The sequence below is a fragment of the Artemia franciscana genome, chromosome 8, assembly GCF_032884065.1.
Source record: "Artemia franciscana chromosome 8, ASM3288406v1, whole genome shotgun sequence".
NCBI lineage: Eukaryota > Metazoa > Arthropoda > Branchiopoda > Anostraca > Artemiidae > Artemia > Artemia franciscana.
In genome coordinates, this window is record NC_088870.1 from 22769473 (window position 1) to 22790196 (window position 20724).

The 20724-nt window shown below is 33.4% G+C and overlaps 1 long non-coding RNA gene across 5 annotated transcripts in view; it reads right to left on the reverse strand.

The window, feature by feature from the left end:
* LOC136030146 (uncharacterized) overlaps positions 1-20724 on the reverse strand; it is a 102437-nt gene that overhangs the window by 67394 nt on the left and 14319 nt on the right. For 4 of the 5 annotated variants that reach the window (XR_010618198.1, XR_010618196.1, XR_010618194.1 and 1 more), the window contains one exon: positions 6029-6145. This is a non-coding gene — a long non-coding RNA (uncharacterized LOC136030146). The remainder of the gene's footprint in view (positions 1-6028; positions 6146-20724) is intronic. The other variant, XR_010618195.1, reaches the window with a different exon arrangement.

Below are 20724 nucleotides of genomic sequence, written 5' to 3' on the forward strand. Positions count from 1 at the left end.
TTGTAGTTTTGTCCCTGTGTCCCAGTCGTCATTTATAGTCGACAAAAATGACGTCAATTGACACACAAACATGACGTCAGTCAACACAGACGTCCCAGTCGTCATTTGTGTCCCGGTGTCCCAGTCTGTAATTTCTCTTTGAGTGTCCTGGTCGTCATTCATATTCCCTGTGTCCTGGTCTGTATATACATTCGTTTTTGAATTGGTATATGATAAAATGTTTTTTTTCGTTTTTTTCCTTTTTTTAGTTTTTTTTTGGTTTTTACCAATTTTTTAGCTTTTTATTTTTTTTTATTTTTCTTTTTAGTTTGTTTGTAGTTTTTACCTTTTTTAGTTTTTTTATTTCTCTTTTTTAGTTTTCTTTTTCTCCTTTATTTTTCAGTTTTTTTTCATTTTTTAGTTTTTTTTCTTTTTCAGTTTTTAGTTTGTTTTTTTTATTAGTTTTTAGTTGTTTTTTTTTCATTTTTAGTTTTTTGCTGGTTTTACCCTTTTTTTAGTTTTTTTTCTATTTTAGTTTTTAGTTTTTACGTTTTTTTAGTTTTTTTTAGTTTTTTAGCTTTTTTAGTTTTCTTAGTAGTTTTTACCTGTTTTTTAGTTTCTTTTTAGTTTTTTTCCTTTTTCAGTTTTTTTTCTTCTTTTGTATTAATGCTAAAGCCAAGAGTCGAACCTGGAACCCCTCAGACCTAGAATCTGGAACATAACGCTTTACCAACTCAGCTACTTCGGCTTGAATAAATTTACCTTTTTTATTTTTTTTTATTTTATTTTTTTAGTTTTCTTTTTCTCCTTTGTTTGTCAGTTTTTTCCCTTTTTATATTTTTTTTTCTTTTTCAGTTTTTAGTTTTTTTAGTTTTTTTTTTAGTTTTTTTTAGTTTTTTTTGTAGTTTTAGACTTTTTTTAATTTTTTTAATTTTTTTTCAATTAGTTTTTTACCCTTTTTTAGTTTTTTTTTCAGTTTTTTAGCTTTTTTAGTGTTTTTAGTATTTTCATTCTAGTTTTTTTGTAGTTTTTATCTTTTTTACTTTTTTTTTCTTCTTTTGTATTAATGCTAAAGCCAAGGTTCAAGCCTGGAACTTCTCGGACCTAGAACCTGGAACATAACGCTTTAACAACTGAGCTACTGTATTTGTATCGGATTAACGACGCTTCTTGACTACTAAGGTCCCAGCGTCAGCCCTGTAGTGCATTCCTGCAGCATGGTTCGATATCTGTGTCCCATATTACCACGCTAAGGTCAAACTGCGCCAACACAGGTAGTTGTATAACTGAGCTACTTCGGCTTGAATACATTCGTTTTTGAATTGGTATGTGATGAAATAATTCAGACGTTATATGCGGACAGTGACGTCACTCGACACACGGACGCATAGACAACTTATTTTTATATATTAAAAGATGGTAGGTTAGCCTTCGACTGACTTAACCTTTTTTCGACGTTCAAATGATTTATTCTTAGTATTCCACTTGTAATACGAAGGCACTTCAGTATACAGCATGAATACTGCATAATGTGAACTACTGTATACTGTATACTATGAACCGCCAATTGTCCTTGAAGTAAAAGCTGCAGTATCTCGTCCCAAGATTGATTACATGTAAATGTAATAAAGAAATCTGGACGACCATAGAGACGAACATACGCAATAGCATCTTGAGCATATTCATGCATATGACGGGGACTGCCAGCATTTGACGAAGGTTAGATTGTTAATCTTCCAACGTTTGTGGTATTACCGTCATTTATAACTGCATCTTCAGTGAAAGTTTTTGTTTTCTTCAGTGAAAGTTCATTTTTTTTTCAGCCAAAGCTTATGTTTCCTTTAGTCACTGTTTATATTTTCCTCAGTCACAGTTTATGATTTTCTTCAGTTACTTTTTGTTTTCTTCAGTCAAAGTTTATGTTTTTTCAGTCATAGCATATATTTTCTTCAGTCACAACTTATATTTTCTTCAGTCACAGTTTAAGTTTTCTTTAGTCACAATTTATGTTTTTTTTTGGTCACAGTTTATGTTTTTTCACTTTCAGTTTATATTTTCTCCCGCTAAAGTTTATGTTTGTTTTTTTTAGTCACAGTTATGTTTCCTTCAATCAAAGTCTATGATTTCTTTAGTCCCAGTTTATGCTTTCTTTAGTCACAGTTTATATTTTCTTCAGTCAGAGTTTATGTTTTCTTCAGTCAAAGTTTATGTCATCTTTCGTCACAGTTCAGGTTTTTTTAGTCAAAGTTTATGGTTTTTTTCAGTCATAGTTTAAGTCTTCTTCAGTCAGAGTTTATGTTTTTTCAGTCCCAGATTATAATAATGATAGATGGTAATAAGCTTACCTAAGATTTGAATGTCAGGTGATTGATTTTTCTTCTAACGATAATTTCGATAGGACCTGTGCCTGTCATCATCATGTTAATTCAAATTTCTTGCCAGAAAGTAAAATCACTAAATAAATAACTCGTTCTGTAACGAGTGATAAAATCACTCGTTTTGTAATGAGGACATCTAAGAAGGGTAAATTGCAGTTATTTTCAAGTTCAATGGTGAACTTAATATCTGGGTCCTGCTGGTTCAAAATATCGAAAAAGGATCTTAATATGTCTTGTGCCCCATTCCAAATTATTAAACAAGTCAAAGGTCTATCTCTCCTATTTAGGAAGAAAGCTAGAATTATTAATCACCAAAAATTCATACAACAATGTAAGAAACTAGACAGACCTGATCTGTCTTTCTGTTTGTGTTTTATGTGTGTTTAACTGCCTGCTTAATGTTATCTTGATATTATCTTCGCTATCGGGAATATTTAGTCTTTCTTTAAGATCTAAAAAGATTTTTTTTTTATTTTTTAAATATCGTCTTCATTTTGTTTATCTGTTTTTTGTAACAGAGGTCTCTTTTGAATTATAAAGTCGTCAATATTTAAAATTCCATGATGTCCTGTAGTGGCGCAGTGGGTTTGACCTTAGCTTGGTAATACGGGACCCAGAGATCGAATCATGCTGCAGCAATGCACTGCAGGGCCGAATTATAAAGTCGTCAATATTTAAAATTCCAAGATTTCCAAGCTGTCTATTGAGGCTTGTACTGAAAAATTTCCTTAATTCTTCAAAATAAGTCAAACTATTTACAAGTATAAGAGTTTTTTTAAATTTTTGACGTTGTGAACTTTTTAAACCCTTTTTTATTACTTTAAGGGCAATAAATTTGGACTCTTCTGAATTACGCATAGATTGTGCTATTAGGGCAACATCTTGTAAATCTTGGGGATCACCATCTCCTGAGATGTTTTTTACTATCAAAACGTAGATTTGAGGTTTTTCGTAAAACCTAATTTGTCGACCGGACCAATTTATGAATTTGCCCAGAGCAGCAAAATCAACTTTTGCAGAAATTGAAAACATTTTTGTATTTTTATAAGTAGTAATAACAAATGAAATTTCGTATTTGTATAGACTAAATCAGATAAAACTTAAAACAAAAAAAAACTTTAAATTTTTTCAAGTAGTTTTTCTAATTTGAATTATTGTTCAGACAACAGAAATATTTATGCAGTTCGTAGAATAATTTTAAATATTACCTAAAAATAATATTTACGCATACAACTGCCTGCTGAATTTTGTAATTTAGTGACATCCGAAAATGAATTTGTTGAAAAAGTATTTCCAAATATTCTAACCAATTATAAAAATCATAAATGGTTCAGTGAACGAGCGATTTTGGTAGCCAAGAATAGGGACGTCCACGAAATCAACAATATCACTTTGACTGAAATTCAAGGTCAGGCAATAATTTACAAGTCAATTACTGGAACCAAATGAAGCGGTTAACTATCCATCAAACGAGGGTAGGCAAGACACGATGTTCCTTTGCTGTTATCACATGTTATCACAGGTCCCAAAGTGATGAAACTGTTGAGTGTTTAATTGAACCAGACGGAGAAATGTCAGTACAGAATGACTGAAAATCATCAGACGAAGAAGAAGAGGATATATTGATTGTTGACAGTGGGTTTATCAGATTTTCTTGGCCCTCTGGAATTTTGTTATTTTTTTCTAGATCAAGAATCATCTGTTTATTTTTAAAATGTCTTCATCGTTTTGTTTCTCGTTTTTTTTATCCAGAGACTTCCTTTGAATAACATTGTCGTCAACGTTTGACTCGCCTATATTTCCCAGTTCTTGAGCCATGCTTGTACTGAAATATTCTCGTAATTCTTTAACATGTGTTAAAGCCTTGACGAATTGAAGATTTTTTTAAATTTTTGTCGTTTCATACTTTACAAACCCTTTTTTGTTATTTTAAAGGCAATAAATTTAGTTTTTTCTGAAGCCCACATAGATTTTGTTATTTGAACTATCACTTTGATTTCTTGCACTTCACCATCCGCTAAGATGTTTCTCACAATCCAAACATAAATGAGAGTTTTTCTTAAAAAAAAACCTTATACGTTTTCCGTATTTAGTCCTTTTCATATATGGCCTAGCCTTTCCATTGACCAATTTATAAATTTTTCCAACCCACCAATATTAATATTGAATACAATGTCAGTAGACTAAATAAGATAAAACTTAAAACAAACAAAAACTTTAAATTTTTCAATGAGTTTTTCTAGTTTGAATTATTGTTCAGACAACAAAAATATTCATGCAGTTTGCAGAATAATTTTATATATTACTTAAAAATAATATTTTCTAATATTAGTGTTACATAATATTATTAAACATAATATCTAATAATAAATCTAAGAAAAAAAAGCCACAAAAATTAAAAAACCTAAAAAAATAAAAACAAACTGAAAAAATTAAAACTATAACTTGTTTTTTTTTTGTATGTTTGAGGGTTTTCAAATTACGTCTGAAAAAGAAAGAAAAAAAAGAAAAAAAAACTAAAGAAAAAAAAAGATAAAACTAAAAAAAGAAAAACTAAAAGAAGTAAAAACTAAAAAAAAAATAAAAAATAAAAAAAAGAAAAAAATAAAAAAAGAAAAACTAAAAAATAAAAAAAAATAAAAAAGAAACTAAAAAAATAAAAAAATAAGTTAAAAACTAAAAAGAAAAAAAGCTAAAAAACTAAAAAAGCTACAAAAAAAATTAAAAAAAAGAAAAACAAAAAAAATTATTTAAAAAGAAAAAACTAAAAAAAAGAAAAACCTAAAAAGAAAAAAACTAAAAAAAGAAAAAAAATTAAAAAAGGTAAAAAACTATAAAAGCTACTAAACTAAAAAAGGAAAAAAAAGTATGTTTGTTTTTATGTATATTTCAGGGTTTGCATATGACGTATGAAAAAAAGAAGAAAATGAAAGAAAAAACGAAAAATGAAAAAAAAGAGAAAAAGTTAAAAAAATAAATAAATAAATAAACAAAAAGAAAAAACAAAAAAAGAAAAAAACTGAGAAAAAAGATTTAAAAGGGTAAAATACTAAAAAGGAAAACGCTACAAAACTAAAAAAAGGAAAACTAAAAAAGAAAAAAATTAAAAAACTAAAAAAGAGAAAAACTAATAAGAAGAGAACTAAAAAAGAGAAAAAACTAAAAAAGAAAAAAACTAAAAAAGAAAAAAAAATCAAAATAAGAAGAAAAACTAAAAATAAAAAGAAGAAACTAAAAAAAAAAAAAAACTAAAACGGAAATAAAACTGAAAAGAAAAAACTAAAAAAGAAACTATCTATATAGATAAAAATAAGTTGTCTGTATGTTATGTCTGTTACACTATGTCTGTTACGCCAGATTATATCTTATCTATATATAAAAATAAGTTGTATGTATTTTTGTGTTGAGGGTTTGCATATGACGTCTGAAAAATAAAAAAGAAAAAGCAAACTGAAACTAAAAATGTAGAAACTGGGCATTGTATAAATATTTCAATATATTTTGACAATAGATTAAAGTAATTAGAAAACCTTAAAACAGATACTTATAATTTTGAGGTTTATTAAAAATTGTTGAGTTTTAGCATGCTTGGCAAGTAAAAATTTTTTTAACTGTCAATGTTAGAATGAACACTGACAAATTGAAAAACATTGAAAAAGATAGAATGTTACCAAAAAGCAAAACCAGGCTTGCGGTTCAAAGAGAAAGGGCCAGATTAGGAATGTGCAATTTACGTCAACGAAGGTGTGTCGGGGAACTACCAGAGCAACGCGAAACCAGACTTGCTGCTGAAAGAAAAAGTAAAAAAAGAAGGCGTGTCGAGGAATCACAAGAGCAACGTGAAAACAGGCTTGTGGCTTCAAGAGAAAATGCCAGATTAGGAATGTGGCATTAGGATAAGTTTTATCTGATTTAGTCTATACTGTACAAATACGAAATTTCATTTGTTATTACTACTTATAAAAATACAAAAATGTTTTCAATTTCTGCAAAAGTTGATTTTGCTGCTCTGGGCAAATTCATAAATTGGTCCGGTCGACAAATTAGGTTTTACAAAAAACCTCAAATCTACGTTTTGATAGTAAAAAACATCTCAGGAGATGGTGATCCCCAAGATTTACAAGATGTTGCCCTAATAGCACAATCTATGCGTAATTCAGAAGAGTCCAAATTTATTGCCCTTAAAGCATTAAAAAAGGGTTTAAAAAGTTCACAACGTCAAAAATTAAAAAAAACTCTTATACTTGTAAATAGTTTGACTTATTTTGAAGAATTCAGGAAATTTTTCAGTACAAGCCTCAATAGACAGCTTGGAAATCTTGGAATTTGAAATATTGACGACTTTATAATTCGGCCCTGCAGTGCATTGCTGCAGCATGATTCGATCTCAGGGTCCCGTATTACCAAGCTAAGGTCAAACCCACTGCGCCACTACAGGACATCATGGAATTTTAAATATTGACGACTTTATAATTCAAAAGAGACCTCTGTTACAAAAAAACAGATAAACAAAATGAAGACGATATTTAAAAAATAAAAAAAAAATCTTTTTAGATCTTAAAGAAAGACTAAATATTCCCGATAGCGAAGATAATATCAAGATAACATTAAGCAGGCATATAAACACACATAAAACACAAACAGAAAGACAGATCAGGTCTGTCTAGTTTCTTACATTGTTGTTAGAATTTTTGGTGATTAATAATTCTAGCTGTCTTCCTAAATAGGAGAGATAGACCTTTGACTTGTTTAATAATTTGGAATGGGGCACAAGACATATTAAGATCCTTTTTCGATATTTTGAACCAGCAGGACCCAGATATTAAGTTCACCTTTGAACTTGAAAATAACTGCAATTTACCCTTCTTAGATGTCCTCATTACAAAACGAGTGATTTTATCACTCGTTACAGAACGAGTTATTTATTTAGTGATTTTACTTTCTGGCAAGAAATTTGAATTAATCTGATGATGACAGGCACAGGTCCTGTCGAAATTATCGCTAGAAGAAAAATCAATCACCTGACATTCAAATCTTAGGTAAGCTTATTACCATCTATCATTATTATAATCTGGGACTGAAAAAACATAAACTCTGACTGAAGAAGACTTAAACTATGACTGAAAAAAACCATAAACTTTGACTAAAAAAACCTGAACTGTGACGAAAGATGACATAAACTTTGACTGAAGAAAACATAAACTCTGACTGAAGAAAATATAAACTGTGACTAAAGAAAGCATAAACTGGGACTAAAGAAATCATAGACTTTGATTGAAGGAAACATAACTGTGACTAAAAAAAACAAACATAAACTTTAGCGGGAGAAAATATAAACTGAAAGTGAAAAAAACATAAACTGTGACCGAAAAAAACATAAATTGTGACTAAAGAAAACTTAAACTGTGACTGAAGAAAATATAAGTTGTGACTGAAGAAAATATATGCTATGACTGAAAAAACATAAACTTTGACTGAAGAAAACGAAAAGTGACTAAAGAAAATCATAAACTGTGACTGAGGAAAATATAAACAGTGACTAAAGGAAACATAAGCTTTGGCTGAAAAAAAAATGAACTTTCACTGAAGATGCAGTTATAAATGACGGTAATACCACAAACGTTGGAAGATTAACAATCTAACCTTCGTCATATGCTGGCAGTCCCCGTCATATGCATGAATATGCTCAAGATGCTATTGCGTATGTTCGTCTCTATGGTCGTCCAGATTTCTTTATTACATTTACATGTAATCAATCTTGGGACGAGATACTGCAGCTTTTACTTCAAGGACAATTGGCGGTTCATAGACATGACATTACGGCCCGTGTCTTCCGGCAAAAGTTGAAATCACTGATAAACTACATAGTAAATTTTGAAGTGTTTGGGTCAGTGCGATGCTGGATGTACTCAGTGGATGGCAAAAACGAGATTTGCCACACGCACATATACTAATCTGGCTACATAAAAAATTACTTCGAACGAAATTGATGATGTGATTTCCGTTGAAATATCTGATGAAAATGTTGATAAGGGGTTACATGATATATTGTAAAAAATATGATACATGGACCTTGCGGTGCACTGAACGAAAATTCACCCTTTATGGCCAAAGGAAGGTGCACAAAGCAATATCCTCGACCTTTAGTATCCAACACAGTTACTGGCAATGATGGTTACCCACAATATAGAAGAAGATCTACTAAAGATGGCGGTAAAACAGCAACGAAATGGACTATACCGTCTTTATTCTAGTTTTTGTGCCCCTGCTGTTATTTATCTTTCTGGTTTTGCTTTCCTCCTTCGCAAGAAGGATACAAAGAAAATACGCTCAGGATATTTTAAGTATTGCCAGTATTTGCTGCGTCTGCCTCGGTGGAATCGAAATCATACAGTCGTCTCTAAATTTGACATCGTTGATGCGCTCTCGTGACTGAAACATTTATCTAAAGATATATGTCTTAAAACTCGGCAAATGATCGGTGTTTTTGACCCCTCTCCGGTAATTTATTTATGTTGTATCTTGTTATGCTGCTATGTTATTTATGTTGTTATGTTTTTTGTCTTGTTTTTTCTTTTTTTTGTGTTACCTCCACAGTAGTTTGTGGGTTATAAATAAATTATTATTATTTATTATTAATCGAACATTCCCTGTGTCCCCGTCGTCATTTATATATCCCCCTGTGCCCCCGGCGTCCCTGTTGTAGTTGTGTCCCTGTGTCCTGGTCGTCATTTATATTCCCTGTGTCCCAGTCGTCAATTGTGTCCCGGTATCCCAGTCTTTAATTTCTCTTTGAGTGTCCCGGTCGTCATTTATATTCCCTATGTCCCGGTGTTCCGGTCGTCATTTGTTTCCCGTTGTCCCGGTCTGTAATTTCTCTTTGAGTGTCCCGGTCGTCATTTATATTCCCTGTGTTCCGGTGTCCCGGTCTCTAGTGTAATCTTATAATGACGTCATATACAAAACTTTATATACTTATAATGACGTCAAATGCAATATATATATATATATATAGATACAGATTCTTTTTCAGTTTTTTTTCTTTTTTAGTTTTCTTTTTTTAAGTTTCTTCTTTTTATTGATTTGTTTTCTTCATTTTGTCATTGTTCATTCTAACATTGACACTTGGAAAAATCTTTACGTGCCAAGCAAGCTAAAGCTCCAACAATTTATAACAAACCTCAAAATTTTGGGTATCTGTTTTAAGGTTTTCGAATCACCTTAATCTTTTGTCAAAATATATTGAAATATTTGTGCAATTCCCAGTTTTTTTTTGTTTTTTCTTTTTTTAGTTTTTTAGCTTTTTTTAGTTTTATTCGTTTTAGTTTTTTACCTTTTAATTTTTTTATTTTTTTACATTTTTTCTTTTTAGGTGTTTTCTTTTTTATAATTTTTTTTTAGTTTTTTTTTTAGTTTTTTAATTTTTTTTTAGTTTTTACCATTTTTCTTTTTTCAGTTTTCTTTTTCTTCTTTATTTTTCAGACTTCATCTGCAAACCATCAACAAAAAAATACATACAACTTATTTTTATATATCTAGAAGATATAATCTGGCGTGACAGACAGAGTGCGAAAGACATGACCCACAGACGACTTATTGTTGTCTTGACAACTTATTGTATGTATGTTATTATGACGTCATTATAAGACGTCATATACAACATTTTATATACTTATAATGACGTCAAATGCAAACTCACAAACAAAAAAACCTACATATATACAACTTATTTATATAAATATATAGATTCAGTTTCTTTTTCAGTTTTTTTTATTTTTTAGTTTTTTCTTTTCTTAGTTTTTTTCTTTTTTAGTTTTTCTTTTATAAGTTTCTTCTTTTTATTGATTTGCTTTCTTCAATTTGTCAGTGTTCATTCTAACATTGACACTTGGATAAATCTTTATGTGCCAAGCAAGCTAAAGCTCCAACAATTTATAATAAACCTCATAATTTTGGGTATCTGTTTTAAGGTTTTCGAATTACCTTAAACTTTTGTCAAAATATATTGAAATATTTCTGCAATTCCCAGTTTTTTTCTGTTTTTCCTTTTTTTAGCTTTTTAGCTTTTTTAGTTTTTTTTCTTTTTAGTTTTTTACCTTTTTATTTTTTAAAATTTTTACATTTTTTCTGTTTTGGTTTTTTCTTTGTTTATTTTTTTTTTATTTTTTAGTTTATTTTTTAGTTTTTTCTTTTTAGTTTTTTTTAGTTTTTTACCATTTTTCTTTTTTCAGTTTTGTTTTTCTTCTTTATTTTTCAAACGTCATATGCAAACACTCAACACAAAAATACATACAACATATTTTTATATATATAGAAGATATAATCTGGCGTAACAGACAAATTGTAACAGACAATACAGACAGACAACTTATATATATCTATATATATAAAAATAAGTTGTCTGTGTGTGGATCTATGGATCAGGTGACGTCATGTTTCGGCTGACGTCATGAAATTAGTTGCCGTCATTTTTGCTTTGAAGGTGACGTCATTCAAGTTATATAAGACATATGTTCGCGTAGAAATCTATTAATGTTTAAGTTTACAATGACTGATGAAGATGCTCAAAGAGTCTATGCCAAAAAACTTGCTGCTGATAGAGAAAGTCAGAAAAGAAAGCGTGCCGAGGAACTACCAGAGCAACGCGAAAGCAGACTTGCTGCTAAAAGAGAAAGTGAAAAAAGAAGGCGTGCCGAGGAATCAAAAGACCAGCAGGGAAACAGGCTTGAGGCTGATAGAGAAAGAAAGAACAGAAAGCATGCCGAGGAACTACCAGAGCAACGCAGAAGCAGACTTGCTGCTAAAAGAGAAAGTGAAAAAAGAAGGCGTGCCGAGGAATCAAAAGACCAGCAGGGAAACAGGCTTGAGGCTGATAGAGAAAGAAAGAACAGAAAGCATGCCGAGGAACTACCAGAGCAACGCAGAAGCAGACTTGCTACTAAAAGAGAATGTGAAAAAAGAAGGCGTGCCGAGGAATTACAAGAACAGCAAGAAATCAGGCTTGCTGTTGAAAGAGAAAGTAAGAAAAGAAAGCGTGCCGAGGAATCACAAGAACAGCAAGAAATCAGGCTTGCTGCTGATAGAGAAAGTAAGAAAAGAAAGCGTGCCGAGGAATTACAAGAACAGCAAGAAATCAGGCTTGCTGCTGATAGAGAAAGTAAGAAAAGAAAGCGTGCCGAGGAATCAGAGCAATCTGAAAGTTATCGCCTGGCATTCAGGTACAAACCAGTCGATGATTATAGCTTGAGTAGATGTGTTCAAATCGGGACAATGTCTAAAATTTGTCCCTATTGCAAGGCCTTGAAATTCAATGGTGAAACAATGGGAATGTGTTGCGCCTCAGGAAAAGTTAAACTTCCTCTATTGGCTGCACCACCAGAGCCATTGAAGACTTTCCTTACTGGAACTACGTCAGAATCTAAGCGTTTTTTGTCAAAAATCAGACAATACAACTCATGTTTCCAAATGACGTCGTTTGGAGCCCAAATCGAAAATCCAGATCAATTTATGTCTACTTTCAAAGTAAAAGGGCAAATTTATCATAAAGCAGGGTCCCTTCTACCATTCTCAGGCGAGAATCATAAATTTTTACAATTGTACTTCATCAGTGATAGAAATTCTGAATTGAATGCACGTTGCGAAATTTCTCCCAACGTTGAAAGGACAATCGTTTCCCAATTGCAACATCTTTTCCACGAAAATAATAATTTAGTGCGTCTGTTCAAAACAGCCATCGATTTGATGCCTACTGATACTCATAAAATTGTTATTTCCGCTGACAAAACGCCTCCTGGCCAACATGTGCGTAGATACAATGCTCCGACTATCGACGAAGTGGCAATCGTTATGGTCGGTGATCAGTTTTTACCTCGAGATATTATTCTACATAAGCGAAACGCTCAGTTGTTAAGAATTGCTGAAACTCATCGATGCTACGATGCCCTACAATATCCTATCATTTTTTGGGATGGAGCCGACGGCTATCACTTTAATATTAAATTGATGAATCCAGCCACTAACAAAGAAATGAATAAGAAATGCAGTGCAATGCATTATTATTCCTATAGACTAATGATTCGGCAGGATGAAGAAGATTATATTTTAAAATGCCGTGAATTGTTTCACCAATTTGTCGTTGATATGTATGCTAAAATTGAATCAGAACGTTTGCTACATATCCGCCTGAATCAGACCAAGCTCCGCTCTGAACAATACATTCATTTGCGAGATGCAGTTATAAATGACAGTAATACCACAAACGTTGGAAGATTAACAATTTTACCTTCGTCATATGCTGGCAGTCCCCGTCATATGCATGAATATGCTCAAGATGCTATTGCGTATGTTCGTCTCTATGGTCGTCCAGATTTATTTATTACATTTACATGTAATCAATCTTGGGACGAGATACTGCAGCTTTTACTTCAAGGACAATTGGCGGTTCATAGGCATGACATTACGGCACGTGTCTTCCGGCAAAAGTTGAAATCACTGATAAACTACCTTGTAAAACATGAAGTGTTTGGGTCAGTGCGATGCTGGATGTACTCAGTGGAATGGCAAAAACGAGGTTTGCCACACGCACATATACTAATCTGGCTACATAAAAAAATTACTTCAAACGAAATTGATGATGTGATTTCCGCTGAAATACCTGATAAAAATGTCGATAAGGGGTTACATGATATTATTGTAAAAAATATGATACATGGACCTTGCGGTGCACTGAACGAAAATTCACCATGCATGGCCAAAGGAAGGTGCACAAAGCAATATCCTCGACTTTTAGTACCCAAAACAATTACTGGCAATGATGGTTACCCACAATATAGAAGAAGATCTACTGAAGATGGCGGTAAAACAGCAATAATAAAGAAGCGTAACGGTACCACCATCGAAGTAGATAACCAGTGGGTTGTTCCATATTCCCCATTATTATCAAAAACATTTAATGCACACATAAACGTTGAATACTGTAACTCCGTAAAGGCAATCAAATACATATGTAAATACGTCAACAAAGGCAGTGACATGGCAGTTTTTGGCTTGCAGTCCGAAATCAAAGATTTCGATGAAATCGTAGAATATCAGGCTGGAAGATACATAAGCAGTAATGAAGCTGTTTGGCGAATTCTTTCATTTCCGATACATGAACGTAGTCCAGCTGTTGTTCACTTAGCGGTACATTTACAGAATGGTCAACGTGTTTATTTCACGGAAACCAACGTGCAACAAAGAGTCCTGAATCCACCGGATACAACATTAACAGCTTTTTTTTCGCTTTGCAAAAATGATTCTTTTGCAAAAAAACTGCTGTATACTGAAGTGCCTTCGTATTACACGTGGAATACTAAAAATAAAGTATTTGAACGTCGAAAACAGGGTAAGTCAGTCGACGGCCAACCTACCATCTTCAAAGATACCACGATAGGAAGACTCTACACCGTTCACCCCAATCAACATGAATGCTTCTTTCTACGCCTGCTTTTGGTGAATGTACCCGGTCCGACATCCTTTGAGTATTTGAGGACTGTAAATGGTACTATACATGACACTTACCGTAGTGCATGCCAAGCTCTGAATTTATTGGAGAATGACCAACACTAGGATAACTGCATCAATGACGCGTGCGAAACGTCAACCCCAAGTCAAATTCGTGCATTGTTTGGCATCATTTTAACAATTTGCTCTCCATCAGCTCCTACAGAGTTATGGGAAAAATATAAGTCAAAAATGTCCGAAGATATACTTCATCGAAAACAGTTAGAGACGTCAGACATGACTTTTGATTTTAAATCAGAAATTTATAACTACACTTTAGTTGTTATAGAAGATTTGTGCATAAGTATGGTACAAACCTCTTCAGGATTTGGGAATGCCTTCACCTAACCGTATCGCTGCTATTTCGACATGTGTAGAATTGGATCGTGAACAAAGTTACAGTACGAGTGATCTATTGTCGTATGTACAAAATAACATTTCCAAGTTAACGTCGGAACAAAAAGACATTTATGATACGATAATGCATTGTGTCGATAACAACGTTGGAGAAATTTTCTTTTTGGATGCGCCAGGAGGTACTGGTAAAACGTTTGTGATAAAACTGATTCTGGCATCAATTCGATCTAAAAATGATATAGCGTTGGCAATTGCGTCGTCTGGAATAGCCGCAACATTGCTGCCTGGTGGAAGAACTGCTCATTCCGCTTTGAAATTGCCTCTGAACTTGCATTCTACAGAAACTCCCACGTGCAATATTTCCAAATCATCTGGGATGGGTAAAGTATTGCAGCAATGCAAACTTATTATTTGGGATGAGTGCACAATGGCACACAAAAAATCGCTCGAGGCTCTGGATCAATGCTTGAAAGATTTGCGAGGGAAGTCGAAACCCTTTGGCAGCACCTTAATATTGCTTGCGGGAGATTTCAGGCAAACATTACCTATAATACCTAGATCAACTCCTGCAGACGAAATGAATGCTTGCCTGAAAAATTCTAATTTATAGGCACACGTAAAAACATTAAAATTAACTACAAATATGCGTGTCCGATTGCAAAACGATGACTCTGGTCAAACATTTTCAGATCAATTGCTGGCAATGGGAAACGAAAGCTCCCAGTAGACTCAATTTCAGGACGTATACAACTACCTGCTGATTTCTGTAATTTAGTGACGTCCAAAAATGAATTGATTGAAAAAGTATTTCCGAATATTCTAAAAAATTATAAAAATAATAAATGGCTAAGTGAAAGAGCGATTCTCGCACCCAAAAATATAGACGTCCACGAAATCAACAATATTGTTTTGACCAAGATTCAAGACCAGGCAGTCCTTTACAAGTCAGTCGACACAGTTTTGGAACCAAATGAAGCGGTAAAATTATCCATCTGAATTTTTAAATTCCATAGATCTTTCAGGGTTTCCACCACACGTGCTACAACTAAAAATAGGCGTACCAATAATACTTTTAAGAAATATAAACCCACCAAAGCTTTGCAATGGCACTCGACTTGCCGTAAAAAAAACAATGGAAAACCTAATAGAGGCCACAATCCTGACAGGGCCTTTTGAGGGTGAGGCTGTTCTTATTCCTCGCATTCCCATGATTCCAACAGATCTGCCTTTTCAATTTAAAAGATTGCAATTCCCAATTCGATTAGCATTTGCAATCACCATTAACAAAGCTCAAGGTCAATCATTAGAAAAATGTGGTATTGATCTTAATACTGATTGTTTTTCCCATGGACAATTGTACGTTGCATGTTCGAGGGTCGGTAAAGCTGACAATCTATTTATATGCAGCGAGAATTGGACAGCGAAGAATGTTGTATATTCGCAAGTTTTACGCAGTTAATTTGTATTTCGGAACCAAATGAAGCGGTTAATTATCCATCTGAATTTTTAAATTCCATAGATCCTTCAGGGTGTCCACCACACCTGCTACAACTAAAAATAGGCGTACCAATAATACTTTTAAGAAATATCAACCCACCAAAGCTTTTGCAATGGCATGCGACTTGCCGTAAAAAAAAAACAATGGAAAATCTAATAGATGCCACAATCTTGACAGGGCCTTATGAGGGTGAGGCTGTTCTTATTCCTCGCATTCCCATGATTCCAACGGATCTGCTTTTTCAATTTAAAAGATTGCAATTCCCAATTCGATTAGCATTTGCAAACACCATCAACAAAGCTCAAGGGCAATAACTAGAAAAATGCGGTATAGATCTTAATACAGATTGCTTTACCAATGTAAAATTGTATGTTGCATCTTTGAGGGTCGGTAAACCTGACAATCTATTTATACGCACTGACAATGGGACAGCGAAGACTGTTGTATATTCACAAGTTTTACGTAGTTAATTTGTATTGTATCTATCTATCTATCTATCTATATAAAAACGAGTTGTGTGTATGCATGTTTGTTTGTTTGTAAAAAGAGCGTTTGCATATGACGTCATTATTAGTACATACGGCTTTGTATATGGACAGACAATGGGAAAGCCAAGAATGTTGTATATTCGCAATTTTTACGTAGTTTGAAACACATATATAAATCTATCTATATTCACAGGTGGGACACAGGGACACAACTACAATGGCGCGTAACTAATATGGCGCGTAACTAATATGGCGCGTAACTAATATGGAGCGTAACGACTTACGCGCGCGGGGTTGCTTGGGGGGGGGTTGACTCTAGTTCAGCGTTGTCGAGTGATAGCCATGAGAGGGAAAATTTTCAAGTAATTTAACCCGTAGTCAACCTGCGTGTGTTCCCCAGCGAGAACCTCCAACAGGTACAACTCTAGTTTGGCATTTGTGAAGGGACACACATGCACGGAAAGGTGTAGCATAAATGGCAGACAGTAACAACGGCAATCAAACGGATAAAATTAACCCTTGACTGGGCTGCCCACTTAATTCAACAATCTGTCTTGGCTTTTTTCTACAATTGGCCATGACTTCCACTTTTCCCACAACTATTTCCTCTTTTGTTAAATTCAAAAATTCAAAAACGAATGTATATACAGACTGGGACACCGGGACACGAATGATGACCGGGACACAAGGAATATCAATGACGCCCGGGACCCTCAAAGAGAATTCACAGACTGGGACACCGGGACATAAATGACGACCGGAACACATGGAATATAAATGACGAACACCAACTAGGTGTTGGGGTGGCGCGAAGCGCCACCCCAACAGCTAGTATATATATATATATATATATATATATATATATATATATATATATATATATATATATATATATATATATATATATATATATATATATCTATATATATAAAAATAAGTTGTCTGTCTGTGGATCAGGTGACGTCAGGTTTCTGTGGCGACTGACGTCATGTTTTCGACTGACGAAATTACGAAATTATATTGGGACACAAATGACGACCAGGACACCGGCACATAGGGAATATAAATGACGACCGGGACACTCAAAGAGAAAGCGACCGGGACCCAAGGAATGTTCAATTAGCAATCACCATCAACAAAACACCGTCAACAAACCATCACAAATGACGACCGGGACACAAGGAGTATAAATGACGACCAGGACATAAGTAAAAAAAACTAAAAAAAAGGTAAAAACTACAAAAAAACTAAAAAGAAAAAAACAAACTAAAAACTAATAAAAAAACTAAAAAAGCTAAAAAACTAAAAAAACTAAAAAATAAAAAAAACTAAAAAAAGGAAACAAAAAGAAAAATAAAGGAGAAAAACAAAACTAAAAAAATAAAAATAAAAAAAAAGAAAAAAGAAAAAAAAACTAAAAAAACTAAAAAAAGTAAAAACCAAAAAAAAACTAAAAAGAAAAAAAGGGGAAAAATACAAAAATTTATTTCATCATTTACCATTTCAAAAACGAATGTATATACAGACTGGGACACCGGAATACAAATGACGACCGGGACACAGGGAATATAAATGACGACCGGGACACAGGGACACAACTACAACGGGGACGCCGGGGGGCACAGGGGGATATATAAATGACGATGGGGACACAAAGAATGTTCGATTAGCAATCACCATCAACAAAGCTCAAGGGCAATCATTAGAATCATGAGGTATAACTAAAAAAAAAACTAAAAAAAAGGCAGAAAACTAAAACCTAAAAAAAAGACCAATTCAAAAACGAATGTATATACAGACTGGGACACCGGGACACGAATGATGACCGGGACACAAGGAATATCAATGACGCCCGGGACCCTCAAAGAGAATTCACAGACTGGGACACCGGGACATAAATGACGACCGGAACACATGGAATATAAATGACGACCGGGACACCGGGGGGCACACGGGGATATATAAATGACGACGGCGACACAGGGAATCGTCGATTAGCAATCACCATCAACAAAGCTCAAGGGCAATCATTAGAATCATGAGGTATAGATCTGAATACGGATTGTTTTCCCATGGACCATTATATGTTGCATGTTCAAGAGTCGGTAAACCTGACAATCTATTTATATGCACAGACAATGGGACAGCAAAGAATGTTGTATATTCGCAAGTTTTACGTAGTTAAAAACATATATATATATATATATATATATATATCTATCTATATTCACAGGTGGGACATAGGGACACAACTACAATGGCGCGTAACTAATATGGCGCGTAACGACTTACGCGCGCGGGGGGGCTTGGGGGGGGCACGAAGCGCCCCCAGCAACTAGGTGTTGGGGTGGCGCGAAGCGCCACCCCAACAGCTAGTATATATATATATGTTTTTAACTACGTAAAACTTACGAATATACAACAATCTTCGCTGTCCCATTGTCTGTAAATATAAATAGATTGTCAGGTTTCCCGACTCTTGATTATGCAACATATAATTGTCCATGAGAAAAACAATCCTTATTCAGATCTATAGCTCATTATTATAATGATTGCCCTAGAGCTTTGTTGATGGTGATTGCTAATCAAACATTCCTTGTGTGTCCATCGGCATTTACATATCCCCCTGTGCCCCCCGGCGTCCCCGTTGTAGTTTTGTCCCTGTGTCCCAGTCGTCATTTATAGTCGACAAAAATGACGTCAGTTGACACACAAACATGACGTCAGTCGACACAGACGTCCCAGTCGTCATTTGTGTCCCGGTGTCCCAGTCTGTAATTTCTCTTTGAGTGTCCTGGTCGTCATTCATATTCCCTGTGTCCTGGTCTGTATATACATTCGTTTTTGAATTGGTATATGATAAAATAGTTTTTTTCGTTTTTTTCCTTTTTTTAGTTTTTTTTGGTTTTTACCAATTTTTTAGCTTTTTATTTTTTTTTTTTTCTTTTTAGTTTGTTTGTAGTTTTTACCTTTTTTATTTTTTTTTTATTTCCTTTTTTAGTTTTCTTTTTCTCCTTTATTTTTCAGTTTTTTTTCATTTTTTAGTTTTTTTTCTTTTTCAGTTTTTAGTTTGTTTTTTTTATTAGTTTTTAGTTTTTTTTTCATTTTTAGTTTTTTGCTGGTTTTACCCTTTTTTTAGTTTTTTTAGTTTTTTTCTATTTTAGTTTTTAGTTTTTACGTTTTTTTATTTTTTTTTAGTTTTTTAGCTTTTTTAGTTTTCTTAGTAGTTTTTACCTGTTTTTTAGTTTCTTTTTAGTTTTTTTCCTTTTTCAGTTTTTTTCTTCTTTTGTATTAATGCTAAAGCCAAGAGTCGAACCTGGAACCCCTCAGACCTAGAATCTGTCATAACGCTTTACCAACTCAGCTACTTCGGCTTGAATAAATTTACCTTTTTTATCTTTTTTTATTTTTTTTTTAGTTTTCTTTTTCTCCTTTGTTTGTCAGTTTTTTCCCTTTTTATAGTTTTTTTTTCTTTTTCAGTTTTTAGTTTTTTTATTTTTTTATTATTTTTTATTAGTTTTTAGTTTTTTTTAGTTTTTTTTGTAGTTTTAACCTTTTTTTAATTTTTTTAGTTTTTTTTCAGTTATTTAGTTTTTAGTTTTTTACCCTTTTTTTAGTTTTTTTTTTCATTTTTTTAGCTTTTTTAGTTTTTTTAGTATTTTCATTTTAGTTTTTTTGTAGTTTTTATCTTTTTTACTTTTTTTTCTTCTTTTGTATTAATGCTAAAGCCAAGGTTCGAGCCTGGAACTTCTCGGACCTAGAACCTGGAACATAACGCTTTAACAACTGAGCTACTGTATTTGTATCGGATTAACGACGCTTCTTGACTACTAAGGTCCCTGCGTCAGCCCTGTAGTGCATTCCTGCAGCATGGTTCGATATCTGTGTCCCATATTACCACGCTAAGGTCAAACTGCGCCAACACAGGTAGTTATATAACTGAGCTACTTCGGCTTGAATACATTCGTTTTTGAATTGGTATGTGATGAAATAATTCAGACGTTATATGCGGACAGTGACGTCACTCGACACACAGACACATAGACAACTTATTTTTATATATTAAAAGATGGTAGGTTAGCCTTCGACTGACTTACCCTGTTTTCGACGTTCAAATGATTTATTCTTAGTATTCCACTTGTAATACGAAGGCACTTCAGTATACAGCAGTTTTTTTGCAAAAGAACCATTTTGGATAACGAAAAGAGAGGAGTTAACGTTGTATCTGGTGGTTTCAGGGCTCTTTGTTGCACGTTGGATTCCGAAAAAAAACACGTTGACCATTCTGTAACTGTACCACTAAGCGAACAACAGCTGGACTTCGTTAATGTATTGGAAATGAAAGAATTCGCCAAGCACCTTCATTACTGCTTATGTATCTTCCAGCCTGATATTGTACGATTTCAACGATATCTCTGATTTCGGACTGCGAGCCAAAAACTGCTATGTCACTGCCTTTGTTGACGTATTTACATATGTATTT